Below are 25,479 nucleotides of genomic sequence, written 5' to 3'. Positions count from 1 at the left end.
AAATTTTTTAAATGCCCATATATTTTCCCTTCCTTTTTTCTTAATACTATTTCCCAAATTAAATATATGTCATCCTCAGTATCCACAGGTGGTTCTTGGACCCAAATTAATGGATGTTCAAGTTCTCATATTAAATAGCATAGAATCTGCATATACTATAAGTATATTCTCCTATTCACTAGATCAGTTCTAGATTACTTCACTACACATTTCTAAGTTACTTATAGTATACTGTAAAAGCAATGTAAATACTTGTTATACTATATTCTTCAAAGAATAGTAAGAAAAAAGTCTGTACATGTTCAAACTTTTCTAAGTATTTTCAATCTGCATCTGGTTGAATCCTCAATTGCAGAACACCACAGATATGCAGCGGAGACCATATAATCAAACAAAAAAATCCATAATGATGCATTTGATTTCTTCTGGGAAAGAATCATTTCAACTTCCTAGAAGATAATGTTCAAGAAGGCAAGGAACAAAAACATCAGGACAATAAAAGAAATAGCCTTTATTAGCACAAATGCCTCAGGGGAGTTTTATCTTGTACAACTAGGATACAACATTGACCAAACAAGTTTAATTCCTCTTTATAAAGTATTTTAGGGTCTAAGTATTACTTTATGGAGAAATTTTAAAGGAGATCCAGGCACTACACCTATAATCCCAGTAGCTTGGGAGGCTGAGGCAGGAGGATCCCAAAGTCAGCCTCAGCAATTTGGCAAGGTCATTTTTTATTTTTAACCACATGGTGGTTTTTAAAATTCTTTTTTTCTTTTTAGATATGATAGTAGAGTGTATTTTGACATGTTATACATAGATATAGTATAAATTATTCTAATTAGGATCCAAATCTTATAGCTATACATGATTCCTTGGTGTATTAATAAATGAACACAGAAAAAGTTATGTGTGATTCATTCTTCTGTCTTTGCTATTCCCATCCCCGTTCCCTTCCCTTCATTTCATTTCTCTTTGACTAATCCACTGAACTTCTCTTCTTCCCCCCACATCCTTGGCAAGGTCTTAAGCAATTTAGTGAGACCCTGTCTCAAAATTAACAAAAAATAAAAAGGGCTAGGGATGATGTTTATAGTAAAATACCCCTGGGTTCAATCCCCAGAACCAAAATTAAAAAGAAATTCAAAGGGGATAAATGTTTCCTGAAGAAGTTGAGAGATTTTTCACATAATAATTCTAAAAAAAATGTTAGCTATATTAGTGACTCTTCTGGGCCAGGCACACGCCTATAATCCCAGCAGCTGGAGAGGTTGAGGCAGAAGGATTCAAAGTCAGCCTCAGCAAAATAGAGGTACTAAGCAACTCATGAGCTGGGTGTGTGGCTCAGTGGCTGAGTGCCCCTGAGTTCAATTCCCAGTACCGCTCCAAAAAAAACACACTCTTCTGGTATTAAAGTACCCAAACTTAATACAAAAATAAATAAATAAATAAAAACAATTTATCCAATTAAGAATTTGAAATGGAAGTGTTGCTCAATGTAAAGCACATGCTTGGCATACATGAGGCCCTGGGTTTAATCCTCAGAACAAAAAAAAAAAAAAAAGAGCCAAAAATTCTTCTCAGTGAAGAACCAGTGACTTCCAACAACTTCCAAAGCTAGAACCACGAACCATGAAAACATTTACCGTATTCAGAATTAGCAGAGAAGAGAAAAAAAAAGCCTCCTGCAGAAGTGATAAAGAACTGAATTCAAAGCCCAAAGAAATGTAAGAGCCCAGTTCATAACTCAGCAGAGGGAATAAAGCATTAGCTTACTCAGCAGTCACTTGTGAGAAATAGGAATCACATACAAAGGAGTGGGGAAACTTAGTTACCAGTTCTATATAGTTAACCATCTATTATTACAAAAATGATAGGTAATTATAGAGAATATAATGTAAAAGACATCCAGAAACAGCTGATATTCCAAATGACTTTTTTATAATTAGTTTTCCTATACTACATGTCACTTTTTACTTTGGGAATGGACTTGTTTAACTGATGTTAGTGCCAAGAGAGAAGCTGCATAGAACTAGTTTCCCAAGGGAATGCCGAAAATCAAAGTTCAGATATTTCATCCTATAGACAAACCTTCTGTAAATAAACAAGAGTTGAATCATACATTAATTGGGTCTTGCTTTTAGATGTTTAGATATAAGCCACTCAGGTTTGTAATGGTTATATTAACAGCAAATATAATTATTTTCCTTCTCTTTGCTATACAGTCTAACAAATATGAGCAAGGGGATATGCTTACACTAAACTAGGTCCTAGTTAATAAATATTTGTTAAATTAATGTCAGACATTTTTCCCTCTATGCAAGAAGCCTCAGGGTAGGAGGAACCTCCATTACAAAGAATTCCAAGGTTGGTACAAATTCTGTGATTTTTTCTTATCAGATATTGTTGTAATAATGAGGCTACACACACATTTTACTGATGTGCTAAAAACATCTTATGTACATTTTATATATGCATTAACTCAAGCCTTGTTATCTGGTACATACTATTATAATCCCATTTTACAAGAAACTAAGGCTAGGTATCTTGTCCAAGGTCACAATGCCAGAAGTAGCAAAGCCAGGATTAAAATCCATTGTCTGACTCCAAAACTGTCTAGCAGTACAGGATGTCTAGCAGTAATCCCAGTAATAGTAACCCAGGAGGCTAAGTAAGGCAGGAAGATTTTAAGTTCCAGGCCAGCCTCAGCAACTTAGAACCTGTCTAAAAATAAAAACAGAGCTGGGAATGCTGCTCAGTGGTAAATCATTCCTAGGTTAGATTCCCAGTCCTGGGAAGACAGACAGATCACCCCTGTTTTAGATCCCCAGAATGGACTGGATGGATGGATGAATAGAAGGACAGACAAGAGAGTGTGTGTGAGTGTGTGTATGTGTGTAGGCTAAAGTGCCGCAAACAGGCTCCTAGGACATGAACCACACCATTGGAGTAGTTCAAGCAATATTTCAATTTATTCAATTGTTTGTATCACTATATTTATATTCAGATATTTACTTTATTCTATGAGTTATAATCCAATAGTTTTTGCCAGCATTGGCTATTGGGAGCTCTTTTCAATCGTTTCTGGTGCTCCTTTGACATATCCCATCAATATGGGGTTCCTGCTGCTGTGTTTTTTTTTTTTTTTTTTAATCTTTTTATTTATTTATTTTTATGTGGTGCTGAGGACTGAACCCAGTGTCTCACACCTGCAAGGCTGGCGCTCTACCACTGAGCTACAGCCCCAGGCCCACCTGCTGCTGTTTCTAAAGCCTACCTTCCTTTCTGGCCCACCAGATGCTCAAGGCTCATCTTATCATATTTCCTGCACCAATCCTAGAATCAGGCATTTCTACAAGGAGCCCTAGTTCCTTTTAATGAAGAATATATTAAAAACCAAGGTCCAGGCCCTAGGTGTATTCCTGGGTGTCATTTCTTATAACTGTGTCAGCTAACAGAGCATGGAAATATATGTACATATATTAACCCACATATGCACACATAGCAATATTTCTATATGTAATCATCAGCATCTAAATTAAACTAAGCATTGATTTGTACTGATATTTCCAACTCTAATCCATTAACCCACACATCATTCTAGTCTCCTCTGCTTATCTGTAAATTCCCACTTCAGCAGTAAGACAATCTCTCATCATCCATTTACTTAACTGTTCAATTACCTTGCACCCCTGGAGATGTAACTTTATCAATTAGAATACAGTGTTTTTACGTTCAGTTACTGGTCTTACAGATTTTACTAATATCCAAGTTTGGTGAAGTAAGTACCTTGCTCCTTTGTCTTTTTAGTTAAGATTGCTTCACTCATCAGGGATATAATTAGACTCTATTGTCACAATCTGAATTCCTTCCTGGAATCTCTTGACCTCCTAAATGATTTTTTTAATTTGCATAAAGTTTATTAGTCACCACCAGTGAAATTCCACATCATGTAAGAGTGGGATCCTAATTGAATAAGTTATACTCCATGAATCTGTAAAAATCATGTCAAAATACACTCTACTAGGGCTGGGGATGTGGCTCAAGTGGTAGCGCATTCGCCTAGCATGCGTGAGGCACTGGGTTCGAGTCTCAGTACCACATAAAAATAAAGACATTATGTCCACCTAAAACTAAAAAATAAATATTTGAAATAAAAACTTCATTTAAAAAAAATACACTCTACTGGGGGCTGGGGGTTGTAGCTTGGCAGAACGCTCGCCTAGCACATGCAAGGCATTGGGTTCAATCTTCAGCACCACATAAAAATAAAAGAAAGGTATTATGTCCAACTACAACTAAAACAAAATATTTTTTAAATGCACTCTGTCATGTATAAACAAAAAGAATTTTAAAAATTAAAAGTTTATTCTTTGTGCTGTAAAGTTCTATGATTTTTGACAAAAGTGTAAATTTTAGTTTAACCATGACATTATCAAGTAGAGCAATTTTATCAAGCAGTAATTTTCTTTTTAAGTTATTAGGAATTGAACCCAAGGGCACTTTAACACTGAGCTACATCACCAGTCCTTTGTATTTTTTCTTTTGAGGCAACTTAGACCTAAGCTGCTGAGGGTCTCACCAAGTTACTGAGGCTAGACTTAAACTTGCAACCTTCCTGCCTCAGTTTCCCAAGTTGTTACAATTATAGGTGTACACCACCAGACCTGGCTCAAGCAGTAATGTTAACAGAATTAAATGGTACCACCCTCCTGTGACGATGGAAGCAGCACAATAGGGTAGTAGAAAGAGTAGCTGAAGAGCTGTAGCTTGAAATGTATTGATAAGCCATAGACCACGATCAGCTCACCTTTTGGGTCCCAACAACCTCACTGTAAAATAAAGGTGTTTAATATGATAATAATATATTCCATTTATTATGTGTCAGGTACTTTCTAAGCACTTTACATGGGTTATCTTGTTTATATCTAATAACTCTATAAAGTAGAGTCTGTTCTTATTCCCATTTCAAAGACAGAAATTATGGTTCAAAGGTTAAGTAACCATAGGCAGAGAATGGTAGAATCAAGACTCTAGAATAGGGGTTGGAACAGAAATGGCCTATAAGCTAAATCCAGCCTGCTACCCAGTTTGATAAAGTTTTTATAAAAGCTAAACATGGATTTTACATTTTTAAATGGTGGAAAAACAAAAAACAGCATTTTGTAACACCTAAAATTATATAAATTTAAATTTTCAGTACCAATAAATAAAGTTTCATCAGAAAACACTCCTTCACTTACACATCAACTGTGGCTTCTCTTATACTTCAATAGCAGGAGTTGCTGTAAGGTCTAAGACATTTACTATCTTTATAGAAAAACTCTGTCCCTTTATAGAAAACTCTGTCCAAGGCCTGTTGGGGGCCTAATCTATTATAATATTACATATTGTGTACTGATTCTAAAACAGCAAATAATTACAAACATTAGAATGACATCCTAGACAAAAATATTTTAGAGCCTGACCTAAAAAATTCAATATATTGCAAAACAGGAGTTTCATAAACCCTTAGGTACAAATATCAATAAATGTTTTATCAACCAGAACTGAACTAGGGCTGGATCGCAAAAGTCTTTGGCTTTATAATCCTTAAATTATATCTGGTCTGTTTTTAACTACTTTCTGCTCTAGTAAGTTTCAAAAACAAACTACTCGCTATTAAAGCTCAGTCAAGCAATATTCATCTTTCAAACTAGTTCTAATTTTCCAGTATTATTCATGTTTTTCTTTTCTTTTTTTCTCATTGTAATTTTTTTTTTTTTTTTGTGGTGCTAGAGATTGAACCCAGGGCCTTACACATGCCAAGCAAGTGTTCCTCTACCAGAGATACATACCCAAACCCTCGTGTTTTTCTTAACTCAAAACAATTCATAGTGGGTTGTGTCTCAGTGGTAGAGCGCTTGCCTAGCATGTGTGAGGGACTGGGTTCAATTCCCAGTACCACATAAAAATAGATAATAGATAGAAATGTTAAAAAAATATTCATAATCTACTTCAGTTTGTCGATTAAACTCCGGGCCTCAAGCAACCTAGGCCAGTGCTCTACCACTGAGCCACACCCAAGCCCTGGAGACCAAGCCTGACCATTACCTTCATTTTTACTGCCACTTTCTGGAAATTTCTCTTCTGCTCAATTTGTTCTTTCTTTAGTTAAAATTAGTGGAAACCATTCAAAAGTATAAGAGTGAAAACATGTGGTTTCTTACAAGATGATGCAGTTCTTTTTTGGTGTGTACTTAGTATTGAACCCAGGGCCTTTGCACATGCTAAGCACATGTAGTATACTACTGAGCTATCAACAGTACATTTTCAAATTTTATTTTTCATTCTCTTCTTGGAAATGACTTTAACATTTTTAAAAAATTGTTTTTTAGTTGTAGATGGACACAATGCCTTTTATTTATTTATTTATTTATTTATTTATTTTTATGAGGTGCAGAGGATCAAACCTAGTGCCTCACACATGATAGGCAAGCGCTCTACCACTGAACCACAACCTCAGTCCATGTCTAACATTTTATTTGGCTCTCTGGCAATATATTCAGGCAAAATTCTCAGGGATAAACTGACCATTTGGCCTAGTATCCTTTTTGATACACTGTTACTAGCCATTTTTTCTATTCATTCATACAAATATGACAGACTTATCCACACTTTATTCTGCTTAGTTACTAACTTTTTACCAGAAAACTTAACTATAACATACCAAACTGGAGGCACCTTATTTTTCTTTTATAAGAAATAAAAATATTCTTCATGGCATTCCTAAAAGGTATACTATATACTTGAATACCCTGAGAAAAACCTCATATCCATACATGTTGTTCCTACCTACATTATAATAATATCCCCTCCTCTAAATCAAAACTAAATGTATGTCACAGATTTTAGTATGTTTATATCTTCAAAGAAGAAAAACCATTAACATTATTGATATGCTTTGTTTAAATTAATACATCATTAACTTTCAGGCGGGAGAAATTATTATGATCTCCATTTTACAATTAAGAACTGAAACTAGAACTAAAGTCTTTTTAAGTCCAAAACCAGTGGAGTATCTTCCCACAATACTAACTGATTTCTCCTTAAGGAAACTATGAACAGCTCTTTTCCTATAAGAAGTCATGTTCATGTTCTTGTGAACATGACTCGAAAGTCAATCCTGCCAGGCACAGTAGCACATGCCTATAATCCCAATGACTCAGGAGGCTAAGGCAGAAGGATCTTGAGTTCAAAGCCAATCTCAGCCAAATCGAGGCCCTAAGCAACTCAGTGAGACCCTATCTCTAAAAATACAAAATAGGGCTAAGGATGTGGCTCAGTAGTTGAGTGTACCCTGCATTCAATCCCTGATACCAAAAAAAAAAAAAAAAAAAAATCCTACTTCTCGTTACCAAAATCATCATTGTGCCCTATATGAAATAACTTAGTTATATGCCCAGGACTCTGTAAGGTAGGGGTTCTTAAACTAGGGTCCATGAACTCAGATGGAAAAGATTCACATCTTTGCCAGGCACGGTGTTCCAGTTACTCACGAAGCAGAGGCAAGAGGATTGCAAGTTTGAGATCAGTCTGGGCAAATAAATGAGCAAGACCCTGTCTCAAAATAAAGGGGCTCAGGGTGTGGCTTAATGGTAGAACACCTGCTTACATGTGCAGAGGCTCTGGTTCAATCCCCCCTACTGTAATAACACTAACAATTATTATTTACATTTTTATTTTTGCTAACCTATAATTGAAATTAGCATTTCCTACTATTGGGAATATAGGCAGCACACCATAGCAGTATTAGCAGGGCTACTTCTAATTATTACTTTATAATAATAAGAAAATTTCTCATATTAAAAATTGTTTTTTAAATATATGAATTGTATTTTGCATTTAAAAGTCATATTCTGAGACAGGAACATAGCCCAGTTGTAGAGTATTTGCCTAGCATGTGCAATGCCCTGGATTCAATCTGCAGCACCACCAAAAGAAAGCATGTTCTGAGAAGGGGCTCAAAGGCTTCAGACTGCCAAGGAATCAAAGACACTTTATATAAATTTAAGAACCCTGCTCTAGAGACCATCACATAGACTATTTATCAATCCTTGCTAGTTAAGGTTTTATATAAATGCATGGCATCATTTACTAATTTTCCTTTAGTCCATTAAAAATATAGACCTCCGGGCTGGGGCTGGGGGTCAGTGGTAGAACACTCACCTAGCCCTGGGTTCGATCCTCAACACCACATAAAAATAAGTAAATAAAATAAAGGCATTGTGTCCAATTACACCTAAAAAATAAATATTAAAAAAAAAATACAGACCTCCACAAGGCCCTGGGTTCAATCCCCAGCACCATAAAAAAAAAATACAGACCTCATTAAGTCACAATGATTTTTGTATCTAATTTGTCAACTTCACTTGCTATTACTAATCTTCTACCTCTGACCTAACACATAGGAAATCTCCCTTATATAGTTATTGAAGACACAAGCATTAAGCTTCTCTGTGATCAACTTTCCACTCCAAGTAAATCCACTCTCTCAGGATCAGAAACCAAATCCATTATTCCTATAACTGAAACTTGATATGAATTACATGAAAAATCTTATTGATACCTTTATATTTCTATATGAAATACTCTCCAGAACATTTGTGGGAGGGCAAAGAGCTTTAAAAAAGAAGAGAACACTGACTTTGTCATTTACTGGCTGATTTCACAGATTATCATCTATGAACATGTTTTCTGTGAAATGGGATATATAGAGAGGGTTTTTTGAGGATTAAATGATCATAAGATACATACCATGGCCATTTTTTGTTTTTGGAAGTGGGTACTGCAGATTAAACCCAGAGTTGCTTTACCACTGAGCCACAACCTCAGCCCCTTTTATTTTTTTATTTTGAGACAGGGGATCTCACAAAATTGTTTAGAGCTTCACTAAATTGCTGAGATTGGCCTCTAACTTGCAATTCTCCTGCCTCAGCCACCAGAGTAACTGGGAATGCAGTTGTATGCCAACATGTCCAACCATAATATGGCTCTTAACAAGTTTTTACCTGGTATCAGTGATAAGTTCTTTACATTCTCTACATGCTACAGCCTACCATATTACAATTCTGATACTTAAGATCCGACTTCTAGGCTGGGGTTGTGGCTCAGAGGTAGAGGATTCCAACCATGCGTGAAGCACTGAATTCGATCCTCAGCACCATGTAAAAATAAAATAAAGATATTGTGTCTACCTATAACTAAAAAATAAATATTTAAAAAAAACAAAAAAGATCCAACTTCTAGGTGGGCACAGTCACACACCACTGTAATCCCAGCGGCTCTGGAGGCTGAGACAGGAGGATCACAAGTTCAAAGCCAGCCTCAGCAAAAATTACCGAAGCCCTAAGCAACTAAGAGAGACCCGGTCTCTAAATCAAATACAAAAAAGTGCTGAGAATGTGACTCAGGGGCTAGTGACCTGGGTTTAATCCCTGGTACCAAAAAAACAAAAAGATACAACATTTAAACTTGTCTTTTTTTTTTTTTAAGTTGGACACAATATCTTTATTGATTTATTTTTTATGTGGTGCTGAGGATCGAACCCAGGGCCTCCCATGTGCCAGGCAAGCACTCTACTGCTGAGCCACAATCCCAGCCCTTAAACTTGTCTTTAACTTCACTTACTTTCCTACACAAATGCAGTTTCCCATTGATCCTATCCAATTGTGACTACTCTAAAAATCACAGTATTTTGACATTTATGTTTTTTTGTGTACTTGAATGCTGACATTAAATTCCTAAGCCAAATTTTATCTTCTCATGAGCAGAAAAGGTGTCTATTTCTTACCTACCCATGTTGATGGAAGAACCACCCGTCAAAGCCAACATGCCTTTCTTCAGTATTACCATGACAAACTTTGATTAAGTAAAATTACAATATCAGTTTATGATCAGTAGCCTTGACATAACCCATTTTCCACTTTGACACATTTAAAATGTTTTTATTAGCTATAAACTTTTCTAATCACATTTGTATTCTCTATAGCTATTTATTATCAAAAGATGCAGAGCACCAAAAGTAGGCTTGAATTCTTCTAAAACAAAATGTAAAGGAAAAGAACACAATAAACTAACATAATGGAATTCAATCCCTTAAAAACAAAATTCACTTTAGAATCTAAAAGACATGCAACATTTACATATGCAGTCATGCTTCACTTAACAAAAGGAATACATTCTGAGAAAGTAATGTGCTATTTCTGACCTGTGAACATTGCAGTGTGTGCTTATGCAAACTTTGATAGTATAACCTACTATACACCTCAGCTACACAGTACAGCCATCACTATGTATGTAGTTCAATTTTTTACCAAAATATCATTGTGACACTTAACTACACAGTCATTTTTCAATATCCTGAAGATTTGTTCCAAACCTCCCCCATACCAAAATCCCAGAATGTTCAAGTCCCTTATATAAAATGACATAGTATTCACATGTAGCCTACACACATCTTTCCATATACATTAAACCATCACTAGGTTACTTTTAATACCTAACACAATGTAAATGCTATGTAAATTATTATACTACATTGTTCAGGGATCAAGGAAAAAAGTCTATGTGTACAGTCCAGACACAATCACCACAGATGGAGCTACCCAGTACAGAAAAACATGCAAAGTGGGCTGGGGTTTTAGTTCAGTGGTAAAGCCCCTGCCTAGCATGTGTGAAGCACTAGGTTCAATTCTAAGCACCACATTTAAATAAGTAAAATAATGGTCCAGGGACTGGGGATGTGGCTCAAGCGGTAGTGCGCTCGCCTGGCATGCGTGTGGCCCGGGTTCGATCCTCAGCACCACATACCAACAAAGATGTTGTGTCCGCCGAGAACTAAAAAATAAATATTGAAAATTCTCTCTCTCTCTCTCTCTCTCTCTCTCTCTCTTAAAAATAATAATAATAATGGTCCAACAACTAAAAAAAAAAAGACAGACATGCAAAGTTAACAATGCTCAAACAAGTGCTGAAGAGAGACTAAGGATCTGTGAAATGGGAGGAGCGACAGCTTGACCCATAGCAAATTCAAGTTTTGTTTTCTGGAATTTTGAAAAATATTTTCAACCCAAAATTGGATATATCGAAGAATGCTGAACCCATGGATATAATGACTCATAATATTCTCAAAATTGTCTTATAGGAAGGGCTTGAGAATTTCAACTATAAAACATAACCAAGGGCTGGGGGATATACAGCTCAGTTGGTAGAGTGCTTGCCTTGCATGTACAAGGCCCTGGGTTCAAGCTCCAGCACCACAAAAAACAAACAAACAAAACATAAACAAAAGGAATATTATTCGGCAATAAAAAGGAACAGAGTCTACATGCTAAAACAGGTATGAACCTTGAAAATATCATGAAAGAAGCCAGTCACAAAAGAACACCAATTGTAAAATTTTCCTTTATATGAAATGGCAGTGTCCAAAATAGACAAAAATAAGAGAAAGAAAAGTATATTATGTATTACTGGAACTGGAAGGAAGGAAGGAAGGAAGGAAGGAAGGAAGGAAGGAAGGAAGGAAGGAAGGAAGGAAGGAAGGAGCTGGAAGAGAGGAAATGGGGAGTGACTGCATAGGAGCTTCTTTGGGGGGGTGACAAATAGTGGTAATAACTATACAATTCTACGTATACACTAAAAATGACTTTATTGTACCTAATTCAGCTGACTTTTTCGTGTGTGTGTGCGCGCACATGTGTGAATCATATCTCAATAAAGCTCTTAAAAAATATGTATGTTTCTGGGTACGGTGGTGCACAGTTGTAATCCCAGAGAAACAGGCAGCTGAGGCTGGAGGAAACAAATTCAGAGCCAGCATCAGCAACTAAGCAAAGGCCTAAGAAACTGAGAGAGACCCTGTTCCAAAATAAAAACTAAAAAGGGCTGGGAAGGTGGCTCAGTGGTTAAGCACCCCTGAGTTGTTTTTTTTTTTTCTTTAGTTATAGATGGCCACAATGACTTTATTTATTTTTATGTGGTGCTGAGAATCAAACCCAGCGCCTCACACGATAGGCTAGCGCTCTACCACTGAGCCACAACCCCAGCCCTCCCCATTCTTAAAAAAAAAAAAGGTTCCCACTGGTAAGCCACAAGGAAATCATGGAAGTCACTGACTGGAAATCTAAGCTGATTATCTGTTATGTTAAGAGAGGTCATCCTCCAAATTCTCTCCCCCATTCCAAACAAGTACAAGAACAGGAAAACGGGGACAGTGAGAATCAAAAAATTTTGAGCACAGTTGGTTACTAACTAAAATAGTTAAGTCCCTTCTTAAGCTCTATCACTCCTAAACTGTAGGGGGCTTCCATCCTCAGAGATTACGGAAGTAGTACTTTTCATCAGCAAGCTCAAGAAGAAACGTCAAAATAAGATGACACTTGCTTAGACGCACTACAAAAGTCTAAAAAAACAGAAAGGATGTCACCTACACACTCCTAAGTCTGTGCACGTGTTAGTCTGCCCCCACCCAAAAACAACCAGCAACGTGCATGATTCATCCACATACCAACTTGCTCCCCATAAATTGACACTGAATACTCAAGCTCTTAGATCTCATTTGTTTAAATTGACAGGCATAACTCTCACTGATTCCCACTCCAGCAAGAGCAGCCTCCGCCCAGCCCCTACCCAAGCCCAAACCCACACACGTGTTAGCCCGACACCGCCCCACCGGGTCCCACGTGCACCTGGTCTAACACATTCCCCACATGTGGGTGCCCCACGGGCTTCCTCGGGTATCTGAGGTCATCGCGTGACCCTGGGTCTCCCAAGGTATGAGGGGGAAGGACCAGGCCCAGGTCCCAGAGGTCCCAACCCTGCGGGGAGTGTCCACACCCATCCTACTATCCCCAACAAATCCAGGGGCCGGGGGCGACGGCCCCTTTAAGACGCGGCCCAGTCGTCGCCCGCAGAGAGGGGCGCAACGGGGCCTACACAACCCCCCCTCCGTTCGCCCGCCCACATCTAATCACCTCACCTCGGGCCGCGGGGCCCCGCCGCCGCGACGGCGGCGGAGGGGGGGCGGGGTACGGGCGGGGTCTGAAGGGGGGGGTCGCCCCGCCGACGGTGGAGCCGCGGTTCGCTCTCTGAGGCCGTGGGACGGTGACTGCGGTGGACGTGAACGCTCCTAGCTCGCTCCCTCGGCGGCTCCTGGGACCCCAAGATGGCGGCGGCGCTGAGGCGGCTGCGGGCGCTGGGCCGGCGGCGGCGGCGGCCACTTTCACTCACTGAGAGGAGCGGAGCAGGGACACGGGGAGCCATGGCGGGGGGGAGGAGAGGCGCCATAGCCAGGCCAGAACAATCGAGCCGTTACTCGGCTGGCTTACCCCCGCCCCACCCACGCTCACTGCTACTCGCCAGCCCGTGGCCGCTCGCAGTGCCGCTGTCGTCGGTCTCGTGCAGTTCGTACCCCGCGGCTGCCGCCTGACGCCCCGCGTGGACCGGGGTTCGGGGGGAGACCCTCATCCATGCCATCTGCGTGCAGATTGGTCGGGGCTGGGACTGGCGAAGATTGCCGAAAGGCGGCGGGGAGGAGGAGGAGGATGTCTTCGCTAGAGTGAGCAAGCAGATCTCGCGGGAGCAAATCTCGCGAGAGCTCTCAGATCCGCAACCGCCAAAGAAAGGTTACTTTTCCCGGAAATAACGTCAATGGGAACCGCCCCGGATCCTGGGAATATTTGTTCTCAGAGGTAGGAGTTGGGAGGGGCTACCGAACACTGATAATATTGGCAGACTAACTAGCGGTAAGTTTTATGCCTTTGGTGGGTGCATGCAGATACGATATAGGCGCTTGAGGGTGCCTGCACCTGCCTGGGCACCGTTCACCTGGGGACTTCTCCAAATCGTCTTCAGACGGTGTCACCCACCCAGGCTTAAAACTTTTTGGAACAGAGAAACGTGTAAGCTTTGGTGCACATTCCATTTAAAGCAGTCGGATGAGTGGCCTCGGCACGTGCGACCACCGAATTCTTTTTTCCCTTGTTGTTTTCTTAGGTTCCATGTAAAAGGATCGACTGCCTAGGACAGTTTGATAAATGGATCATCGCTTTGGATAAGTGTAAGGAATTGTTGGACTTCAGCCCTTAGATCTTCCTGCAGGAGTTGTTTTGTTTACTGTGTTTTTTGTCTGCCCCGATGTCGTGGGCAACTCAAATCTGGTTTTAGATTGTAGCCTATTAGGATGTATCTTTTTTAGTTCAACTACTTTCAATTATGAGCCTTTGAAAAGGAAGAAAATGATCTCTTTTTGTTGCTTGGTTTTAATGGGCTTTAGCTGTGGAGGAAATGGTCCATGAACAGGTCCTTAAGTTATCATATCATCTGACAATATAAATTTATTTTGTAAGAGAGAAGGTAAGTGGAAAGAAGTTCCATATGCACTCCTTCGTGTTATATAAAAATGAAGCTGCTCACGGAGATAGCAAATCATGGTTTTCAACAGGCAGGAAAACCTGAGCCCAGACTTTCTGGTACAGAAGGGGAGAAAGACGAAGAAATAACTGCTCCAAATCAATCAATAGCCCTTCATATCAGAACAACAGATCCAACACGGAAGATTTATTTGTCTCCATTTTTGCTACTTATCAGTCAACCCACCAGGGCTGACACTCTGGCTCTGGTGAATATTATGGTAATGACTAGAGCCACATGGCTCTGTCTAATCATGCTAGAGCAGAACTCAAAAAAAGGTGTCCATACAATTGAACCCAATTTCGACATAATAACCATGGATTGCCATATCTCAAAAATTATAGTAGATGCGTGCTGACAGGACTTCAAAGAAAAGTCCCTAAAGTAGAGATTTCTTAAGAGTGTTCAAGAGGTTAAACAAAAACCTCAGGAGGATCCTTCAGAGCTCTGTCTATTAAGAATACCAGTGCTATATGGATGCCAGTTCTGAGGCTCCAGAAAACTTTAAAAAATGGTGAACATTAACTTCTCAGCCAAAGAATTTCTCATATAAAAAGGAATGGATGGAGCTTTAGGGATGTGTGCTTCACACATTGTACAAATAGTTTTTAAAGTGTACGGTAACAGACGAAGCATGGGATTTGAAAAAAAACAACAGAAAATGCAACAGCAGTCTTCCTTGCTTGCAGAAACCCGGGGGAAAATAAAGGATTATGAGGAGAACCAAAAAAGATAAGCAAACATCAGCCACCTCTAGGGAAAATCAGTACAGTTACTGCAAGGAAGAACACTGCATTGAAGATTGTCCAAAACTGAAGAAGTTGAAATAGTTTGAAAAACAACTATCAAATGGCAGAATTAAGAGGAATTTTTGAAGAAGAATGATTAAGTTGAAGGACTTCCTTAGATTTAACATGACCTCACTTGTGAACATGGGGACACTTATTCTGTCATTAATACTTATCTCCTAATTTTATTTTATTTTTTATTTTTTAAAATTTTTTTAATATTTATTTTTAGTTTCCGGCGGACACAACATCTTTGTTTGTATGTGGTGCTGAGGTTCGAACCCGGGCCGCACGCATGCCAGGCGAGCTCGCTACCACTTGAGCCACATCCCCAGCCCTTATCTCCTAATTTTAAAAAACCATATAAAGCTGTCTCTCCCTCTGGAAATAGTCCATTTTACTATATTCCTTACCTTACTCTCAAAAGCCTCTTTCTCTAGAGATTGCCTCATTCTCCCTTAAACGTGAAGCTACTTACTTCAATAAACCTCTGTCTGTAGGGAATCAGGGAAAATCTTAACCTCGCCATTACTGCAGCCTTTGGAATCCCACCTAGGTGAACTTAAAACATAGCTTTCTATATATGCCTGACTTGCAAAACTAAAATCTCAGGTAAATTTTTCACCAGGATAGCTAGAACCAGAAGTGTCCATGCCTGTAATCCCAGTGGCTCAGGAGGTTAAGACAGGAGGATTACGAATTTACAGCCAGCCTCAGCAAAAGTGAGGTGCTAAGCAACTCAGTGAGACCCTGTCTCTAAATAAAAATACGAAGTAGGACTGGGGATGTGACTCAGTGGTGGAGTGCCCCTGAGTTTAATCCCCAGTACCAAAAAAAAGAAATTGAAGTATCACCTGAACAAGCCTACACCCTCCAGATGCTACTGCTACAGAATAACTCGGGGGAAGCTGTGGAGGTACTAAAAGACATCTTGAACCAGGTGAAAGAGGACATATGGATGGATGAGAAGCCAGGACATGCCTTAACTATCAAGGTGCTCCTAGAAGGAGGCCTTGAAATAACCTGACTTCAAACAATATGCTTTTGAGAAGTAAGCCACAGGTTAGCAAAAATGACTTTTGAGATTCTGAGTTAATAACCCAAGTCTTATTCCCAGCTATTCATGTAATCAAGAAATTAATATTTTTTGGTTCTTCTCATAATCTTTCATTTTTCCCCTGGGTTTCTGTGAATATTGCTGCAAGCAAGGAAGACTTTTCAAGAAGTCAAAGACTATTACATCTGGGATGCCAAAACTGGAGCACTACATAATTTTCCCTTCATCTGGTTGAAAACCCATTGGCATTCTTTTATAAGGGTTCTAAGTCCCTTAAAAGCAGGGATACACACCTGTAATCCCAGCTACTTGGGAGGCAGGAGAATTGCAAATTTGAGGCAAGCAGCCTGTGCAACTTAGTGAGATCCTGTTCCAAAATAAAAGCTTACAGTCTGTCTTAATGGTAGAGTGCCTGCCTGGCATGCAAAAGGTCTTGAGTTCAATGCTTAGTACTTCAGGGACGCAGGCAAAAAGGGAATATAAAATAAGGCACAGGGGCTGGGGATGTGGCTCAAGCGGTAGCGCGCTTGCCTGGCATGCGTGCGGCCTGGGTTCGATCCTCAGCACCACATATAAAGAAAGATTGTGTCCGCCAATAACTAAAAAATAAATATTAAAATTAAAAAAATAAATAAATAAGGCACCAAAAAAGAATATAGCCATTCCTGATGGTGCTTCATTTATTTATTTTTCTTTTGGGGTCTGGGGGCTGAATCCAGGGGCACTTAAACACTGAGCCACATCATCAACCCCTTTTTGTTTTATATTTTATTTTGAGACAGGATCTCACTTTGATGCTTAGAGATGCACTGAGTTGCTGAGGCTGGCCTTGAACTTGCAATCCTTCTGCCTCAGGCTCCCCAGTTCCTGGAATTACAAACATGTGCCACCATGCCCAACTTCTGGATGGACTTTTTAAAAGGAAAATTTAATAAATCTATGCTGTTGTATATATACACAATAGAATACGAACCATAAAGAAGAATGAAATTATGACATTTGCCAGAAATGGGATGGAACTGGTGACTATCATGCTAAGTGACATAAGCCAAACCCAAAAAAACAAAGGAATGTTCTCTCTGATATGTTGACGGACTCAAAATAGGCAGAGAGGAGTGGAAGTTCACCAGATTAGACAGGGAAGTGGGAGAGGGGTGGGAATGCAAGACAGTAGAATGAATTAGACATGACATTCCTATGTTAATATTTGAATAACACAACCAATGTGTAACTTCGTATCATGTACAACCACAAAAATGGGAAGTTATACTCCATGCGTGTATAATATGTCAAAATACATTGTACTAGGCTGGGGTTGTAGCTCAGTTGGTAGATAGCTTGCCTAGCATGTATGAGGCACTGTGTTCATTCCTCAGCATCACATAAAAAAATTAAGGTATTATGTCCATCTAATATTTAAAAAAATACATTGTACTGTCACGTATAACTAAAAACAAAAATTTTTTAAAAAGACCATGTCACGCCCCACATACTGTGCCCATCTTCCCTTCATAAAAGTCAAATTGCAAAGAACATTGATTTGTACAGGACTTTAAGTCCATTGATCAAATGGTGCTCTATGTATGCCTTATTGTGCCCAGCCGGTATATTCTCCTGACCAGGTAGGTAGAGACCTACACTAGTTCACTATACTAGAACTTCAAGGATGCCTTTTTCCGCTTCTCACCAGAGAAAACTCAAAAGGTATTTGCCTTTGAATGGCAAGACACAAAAAAAACAATGTAAAACTTTTTTTTTTTTTTTTAGTTTTCAATGAAACTTTATTTTATTTATATATGGTGCTGAGAATTGAACCCACACTTGATTACAAAAGTGCTCTACCACTGAGCTACAACCCCAGCCCCCAACACCAAACAATTTTATTAGACTGTTTCCACAGAAGTACTCACCTATGCTCTGGAGAAATACTAACCAAAGGCCTAAAGGACCTTCAGTTAAAAGAAGGAATCCTATAATATGTCAGTCACATTTTGGTTACAAGTGAAAACAAAAGAGGCTTCATTGAAAATACTGTTCAGAGACCTTAAATTCCTTGACTGATAGGGGACATAAAGTCCCTAAGGGGGAAAACACACACACACACACACACACAAATCTGAAGACTGTTAAAATACTTAGGATTGAATTCTCTAAGGAACAGAAATTTGAACCCTAACCACAAAGAAATCATTGCCCGTGTAGCTATACCCACTACTTACTGAAAATTGTTTAGCTTTCTGGGAGTTGCCAGATTTTGCTGTGTCTGGATTCCCAACTTGGGCTAAGGCCATTTTGAGGTTTTAATTAAAGGGAGACCTAGAATCCTTAAGGTAGGGAATGCCAACTGGGTTTTCAACCAGCTGAAAAGAAAGCTACTTAGTGCCCCAGCTTTAGGCTCTCCAGATTTAAGGAAGCCTTTTGACCTTTTGCACATGAAAAGATGGGAACAAAGCTGGGTGCAAAGCACAAATGGGAGGATTGCAAGTTTGAGAGCAGACTAAGCAATTTTGCAAGTTTATCATGCCCCCCCACCCCCCCCAAACTAACCATTATGATTTCTGTTTATTGTTTTCTCCACGCTTTTATTCACATGGGAAGATAATCCTGTGATCATGATCTCTCACCATGGCTAAGGCAGGAAAACTGATTGTTGGACACGTCATCAAAAAAAACCTTTGGGGGCCCAACACAGCAGCATATGCCTGCAATTCTAGCTCGTGAGGCTGAGGCAGAAGGATCACAACTTAAAAGCAAACTTTTGGTAGTTGTAGATGGACAGCATTCCTTTATTTTATTATTTTTATGTGGTGCTAAGGATTGAACCAACCCACTGCCTCACACATGTTAGACAAGCACTCTGCCACTGAGCTACATCCCTAAGTCTCAAACATTTAATCATCCCTTACAACAGAAGTGTGGAGGTGTGTGTGTGTTTGTTCTTAGGGATCAAACCCCAGGGCCTTGTGTATACTAGGCAGCAAGTACCTGACTACTGTGCTACATCCCCTACCCTTTTTATTTATTTATTTATTTTACTTTGAAACAGGGTCTTACTAAGTTAGTTGCTCAGAGCCTTACTGAGTTGCTGAGGCTAGCTTCAAATTTTCGATCCTCCTGCCAAATTGCTGGGATCATGTATGAGCACCACTACACATGGCCCTCTTTTCACTTTTGTAGGTGTTACTGGATCATAGTGATATGTTTTTCCATTTATTTTCTATTGTTCCTATACTGGGGATGAGCAATCTTTGCTTTTCAACTTGGTGAGAATTCAAAAGAGAAACTGAACCCAAAGTGGAGTATCTTTGCAGCTTTGTCTATTTAGTCTCACTTTTTATTTCCTGCCTTTCTTCTTTCCCTTCTCTGCTAGTTTAAAATTAAAATACAAAAATACAAGTCACATATTTCTGCTTTGAACACAATAGGATCACTCCTTGCTTCATAGTTTGCTTTGCTTTGTAAAAACGTGCCATAAGTTTTCCTGATCTTTCAGAGAAATTATTAATAAAAATAATCTTGCTTTATATGTAATATATAATGAAAACATTATAATTTTTTATTGAACTAAGAAAATTCACAAATACAAGGGTGGGTTGAAAGCTTTCATCAATAAGGTACACTTCTTTCTAAACTACTTATGTGAATATTTGTAAAAAATCATATGAATTCATCTCAGTTCTGTATATAAAGAGATTTTTTCCCTGTAGTTTTTTCAGCTAAGATGTGCAGTATTTTTTCCATGTTTCCTATTTTATACTTTAGAAAAATTGTACATTTTTTTAAATGAGAGGAATAGACGCTTATTTTGAAGCTATAATTTTTCTTTTTAAAATGTTGTTTATTTGCTTTGGGTTTCCTACTCAAAGGTGATAATTTAATGGGTTAACCAGTCCTGGTGCACTAATTTTTTAAAGGAGATTTGATCCAGGCACAGTGGCAAACACCTTTAATCCAGCAGCTAAGGAGGCTGAAGCAGGAGAATCATAAATGTAAAGCCAGCCTCAGCAACTTGGCGAGGCCCTGAGCAACTTACAGAGACCCTCAAAATAATAATAATAATAAAATAGTAATAAGAGGGTTGGGGATGTGGCTCAGTAATTAAGCACCTCTGAGTTCAATCCCTGGTACCAAAAAGAAAAAAAGATTTAATTTCAAACCTATAAGAACCATAAATGCTTGAATTGTTTCTTGATATGTGTGAGCTTTCCAGTTGTTTGACATAAATTAATTTGTCTACTTAGTTATTTGTCAATAAATATATTTCATAAACTGTGCTAGAAGTAAACTCACTGAAATTATTACATCTTTTTAGAATTAAATAAATAAAAAGCCCTCCGAAGTAACATAATATGTAAGGGTAACCAGCCCAAGACCTCACACACCCCTACTCCTGTTTGTTCTTTACTCCTCCATAGAGAAGCTTGAATTTTGCCTAATACCTCGAGGTTGCAAATTGTCCTGAGCCCATCAATACTGCTATAATCAACAGAATATTTAGATTATAATTTCTCAGTAACAGTTCAGATAGAGTCTGTGAAAGCAAAAGTGAACATGAGGCTCCTGCCTTCTGGGATGACCTTGATTCAGTCTAGCACTGAAACAGCCAACTCTCCCCTTTGTTTGGCATACTGAAGACTCTACCTGGGATACTCAGAGTACATACTCTTCTAAATCTTTAACAGTGTGTTCAATAACCCCAGGCTTTAATCATGGCCCCCAACAAATGATGCCAACCAAAATTTATGTTTCCACTAGTTATAGACCCCTGGTTTGATCTAACCAGGAAACTTTGCCTTGAAACTCAGATAATTTTAAGTAATTTATCAATAATCCTTTGTGCTCTTAATAGAATACCTGTTTATTAGATCCCTGAAGGAATTCCATGAGCATATATATTTCCAGGTAGCTGGAAAATAGGAGGAATTTATCTATTAGATTATGTGGCCATGCCAGTTTCCATTTGCCAGTTCCAAAAAATTGAGCACTGAGCCAGCCCTCTATTTCAAGAACTAAGAAAATACAGGGATTGGGCTGAGGATATGGTTCAAGTAGTAGTGTGCTTGCCTGGCATGTGTGAGGCACTGGGTTCGATCCTCAGCACCACATAAAAATAAAGATATTGTGTCCACCTAAAGTTAAAAAATAAATATTAAAAAAAGAAAAGAAAATACAGGGATTATCCCAATAATAGTGCTTGCCTAGCATGTGTAAGGCTATGGGTTCAACCCCCAGCACCACAAAACAGAACCATTTCTGTTCTATTTCCCAGGTTACCAGGAAGATGGTTTTGGTGTACATTCAATAAAACTGTCTTGCCCTGGTAGTAGATAGGAGCCCATGAATATCTGTTTTAAAATCTATCACCCTAGATATTATAATTAATAAAAACTGCCTGGGCCAAATCCATGCAGCAAAGGATATAGAATACTTACCTAAAGTAATGCTCAATAACCCAATTGCTGTAGTCTATTTTTACAAGCAAGGGTCTGTGCTATATCAAATACTTACTGTTGTTTTTACATTAACACTTGTGCTGAAGGTGAAACTCACCTTGAAAAGATTGGAAAACAAGGGCTGGAGTTGTGGCTCAGTGGTAGAGTGCTTGCCTGGCATGTGTGAGGCCTTGGGTTTGATCCTCAACATAATAAATAAATAAATAAGATCCATTAACAACTAAAAAATATTTTTTAAAAAAATTGGAAAACAAGCATTCTAGCAACAAATATGCCCAGAAACCCTAGGATAAAATAACTAGATCTCAGTACTTTTATTAGATACCTAGGGCATTATAATTATCTTTTCTTGTTGGGCATGGTGGCATTTGCTTGTAATCCCAGTGTCAGGAGGCTTCCAGGTTTGAAGCCAGCTCAGCAATTTAGCAAGGCTGTAAGCTACCTAGTGAGACCCTAAAATAAAAGTAAAATGACTAGGATGTGGCTCAGTGGTAAAGTGCCCTTGGGTTCAATCCCTGGTACCAAAACAACAACAATAACAACAAAAACAACAAGAACCTATCTTTTCTGGACTGCTTAAATTAGGAATGTCCTTTTTACTGAGCTTATTTCTGATTTCTCTTATAATTAAATGTGTTTTAAAATGTATTACTAAAGAGGTCAAGCTGTGGTTTCAGAGGCTTGAGTTTATTTCAGGTATTTGTGAATATTTCAGATTTCAGGTGAAACAAGTTCATTCCTTCATCCCACATACTTCAACCCTTTTCAGCAAGAAGTAGCCAGAATGGTCTTTGTGCTTATTTGTATAAGACGGAGGGATGGTAAAATAGACAGTTGAGACTTATAACAGCTCTATAATAATATTAAATCTGTCTTGTAAGAGATTTGAACCATTTCCCCTTCCAAAAATTTAAAAAACAAACAGTATATTCTTTGCTAAAGCTGACCAAATCTTAAGCACATACTCCTAGTTCACACTTCTGTTATTATCAATTCCAATTTTGTCGTCTTTGTTCCAAAAAACGAACTAACAGCTTTGCTTGATGATTTACAAGCTTTGTTTTGCAGAACCATAGATTTCTCAATGGTCTGCCAAAAGTCCACTAGCATCAAATCTGAAAATTTGTTTTTATCAAAACCACCAGTTTCTCCCCTGGACTCCCCTTTCTATGCCCTTTCCCTTCTAAAACCCATGACTGGGCTTTCTGGGAAACAGTGGAGTTGAGACCCATCTCCTGTCTTCTTGAAAAAACTTTCATTCAGTGTTTGGTGTTTGCTGCATAATAGGCACACAAATCTGATTTTGAGGTTTGTTACCTATAAGGTCAGTTGAGGGGATAAACTCAGAGCTGATATTTTATCCTGTTTCTGGCCCCATTGGGCAAAGTTGTAGATTGTCCAGGAAGTGCCTGGTATTTATACAGTAATTAATTGGGAGCTTCCCTTTAGCCTCAGAAATCAAGACACTGACAGGTTAGGTGAAATGGCATAGTTAAGTAATACACTGCCCTAGCTTTAGGATTCTAGAACATGAGAACACACTTATTCCCATAGTCAAAGTGAGTCTCTGAAAAGGGAATAATTGGATTTACCTGTGGCAACTCTAGTATAAGCCTCTTGCAGTACATTTACTACACTTAATTTAGTGCAGAAACTAGCAGTAGAACACTGTTAGAATTTCCTGAAAGTTAAATATGTTGATATTTCAGTTCCTTCATGTCTTATTTCAATCTGACCTTTAGCATTTAATCCGGAAAACATTTCCTTAATGTCATACAGCCTTCTTATGCTACTGGACATTTTTTATGGTGTTGGGCATTTAACTCAGGGCCTCAAGCTGGCTAAATGTGCTCTACCACTGATCTACACCTCCAGCCCCAGTTCACCAAACTTTACAAAATTGATTTTGCTTAAGGGCAAAAGTATACTTACTATGCTACACTTTGTTAGAAAGATGGATATAAGAAAGCATATCAGGGGCTGGGGTTGTGGTTCAGTGATAGAGTGCTTGCCCAGCACATGTGAGAGTCACTGAGTTGGATCCTCAGCACCATAAAGATATTGTATCCAGAGCTGGGATTGTGGCTCAGTGGTAGAGCGCTCGTCTAGCACATGGGAGGCTCTGGGTTCGATCCTAAGCACCACATAAAAATAAATAAAGGTATTGTGTCCAACTACAATTAAAATATATATTAAAGATATTGTGTCCACCTACAATTAAAAAATTATATATATATAATTTTATATATATATATAATTATATATATATATATATATATATATATATATATATATATATATATATATATATAAAAAGCTGGAGCTTTAAGCAACTCTGAAAAACCAACGTATCACAAAAAGGATTAATGAGTAGCTCCGCTTAGCATTTTGGGAAAGAAAGAAAGAAAGCATACAGTTGTCTGCTTATTTGTCCAAAAGAAATTCAAGAAGAATTAACCAGAAACTAATGTGATTGATTTCCTTTGGGGGCAGGATGGGAAGAAGGGAAGGAATGGAAACTGGGTAAGCAGTAAGGAAGAAGTAGTGGCAATTCTTTTTTTATAAGTCTATTAGAACCACAGTAAATTAACACTTGCATTATCTCACACACTTAAATTTTTCTTTTTTTCTGGTAAGAACTTAAAATCTTTTAGTGCACTAAGGGATATAGATGAGAGGTAAAGCACTTACCTAACATGCACAAAGCCCTGCATTTAATTCCCAGTACTACATACACACAAAGAATCCTTTAAAAATCTGCTTTTGTCTGATGCAATGTTGAGAGCCTCAGCCAAAGGGGCCCCAGCAAACTTCCAGCTGCCGGCTGATGATTGGCTCACAGCGGCCCCAGCAACTTCTAGCTGATTGGCTCCTCTGCGGTGATGCTCATTGGTCTGTTTCCCTGCCCTTTCAGACCACGGAGCTGCTCATTGGGGGACTTCTTTGGCTCCGCCCATGTGACCCAGCCAATCGGCCTCAAGAGCAGGAGGATTGTGGGAGGTGGAGAGGCTGGGGTGGGGGTGAGAGGCTTGTGGGAAGCCGTTGGTCCAGTTGGGCTCTGAGGGTTTTTTCCTGAGGAGCTGTTTTGTTTGGCGTGTGTGGTTCTAAAAATAAAGTTAGTTTCTTTTGACAAGTGGCTCCTGAATTGTGCCCAGCCAGACTGTGGCAAAGCAGAATAGCACAATGTAATCCCAGAAACTCAGTAGGCTGAAGGCAGGAGAATCCCTGCAGGAAGCCATCTATAAAATACGTGATGACCTTCACTCTGCATGGAGCCAGAGAGGGATAGGCCTGGCCCTGGGAACTTTCCGTTGTTTTCCCGGTGTCAATAGATTGCCTAAAGCACGTGTACTTCCCCTCCACTCTGCTAGAAATGCCCCTCACAATAGTCCTGGAGATGGGTGTATCCTATTAAGAACTAAACAGCCCAGCTTTATCTTATTTTGGTGGAGAACATTCTATGGTAAGGCCTATGTAAATAAGGCAGGCAAAGGCTCCATTTATGTGGAGAAAGCTAGATCCGGCAGATTAGCGCCCCCCCCCTTCGCTTTTGAAACTACTTTATATATTCTGCATTTTTTTCACAGTTTTATTTGTCTTAGCCTTTATTTCTCAGCCAGCCCATTCCACTCAGGGTAACTTCATTCCCAGTACCAACATAGAACGTGGGCAGGAACTGGCACCTGAACGGGGACCCGTATCACGTGGAATTAAAACCTAACTGGTGGGT

At 39.0% G+C, this 25,479-nt stretch overlaps 1 protein-coding gene and 1 long non-coding RNA gene across 5 annotated transcripts in view; one reads left to right on the top strand and one right to left on the bottom strand.

The window, feature by feature from the left end:
• Ino80 (INO80 complex ATPase subunit) overlaps nucleotides 1–13,565 on the bottom strand; it is a 131,808-nt gene extending 118,243 nt beyond the window's left edge. For 2 of the 3 annotated variants that reach the window (XM_078049790.1, XM_078049792.1), the window contains exon 1: nucleotides 13,019–13,343. The gene's annotated coding sequence lies outside the window, so the exon portion shown is untranslated. Of the gene's footprint in view, nucleotides 1–13,018; nucleotides 13,344–13,450 lie in introns of those variants that run through there. The other variant, XM_078049791.1, reaches the window with a different exon arrangement.
• On the top strand, nucleotides 13,456–20,568 carry LOC144377760 (uncharacterized). 2 transcript variants are annotated; one of them, XR_013438821.1, is made up of 3 exons: nucleotides 13,456–13,784; nucleotides 14,035–14,098; nucleotides 17,079–20,568. It is a non-coding gene; the product is annotated as an uncharacterized LOC144377760 (long non-coding RNA). The 2 variants fall into 2 exon arrangements; XR_013438820.1 differs by lacking the exon at nucleotides 17,079–20,568 and adding an exon at nucleotides 15,141–16,950.
• Nucleotides 20,569–25,479: the final 4,911 nt, after the last annotated feature.

Source organism: Ictidomys tridecemlineatus, chromosome 5 (genome assembly GCF_052094955.1).
Source record: "Ictidomys tridecemlineatus isolate mIctTri1 chromosome 5, mIctTri1.hap1, whole genome shotgun sequence".
Taxonomy (NCBI): Eukaryota; Metazoa; Chordata; class Mammalia; order Rodentia; family Sciuridae; genus Ictidomys; species Ictidomys tridecemlineatus.
Note: the sequence above shows the minus strand (reverse complement) of the source record. Positions and strands in the feature narration are given on the sequence as shown.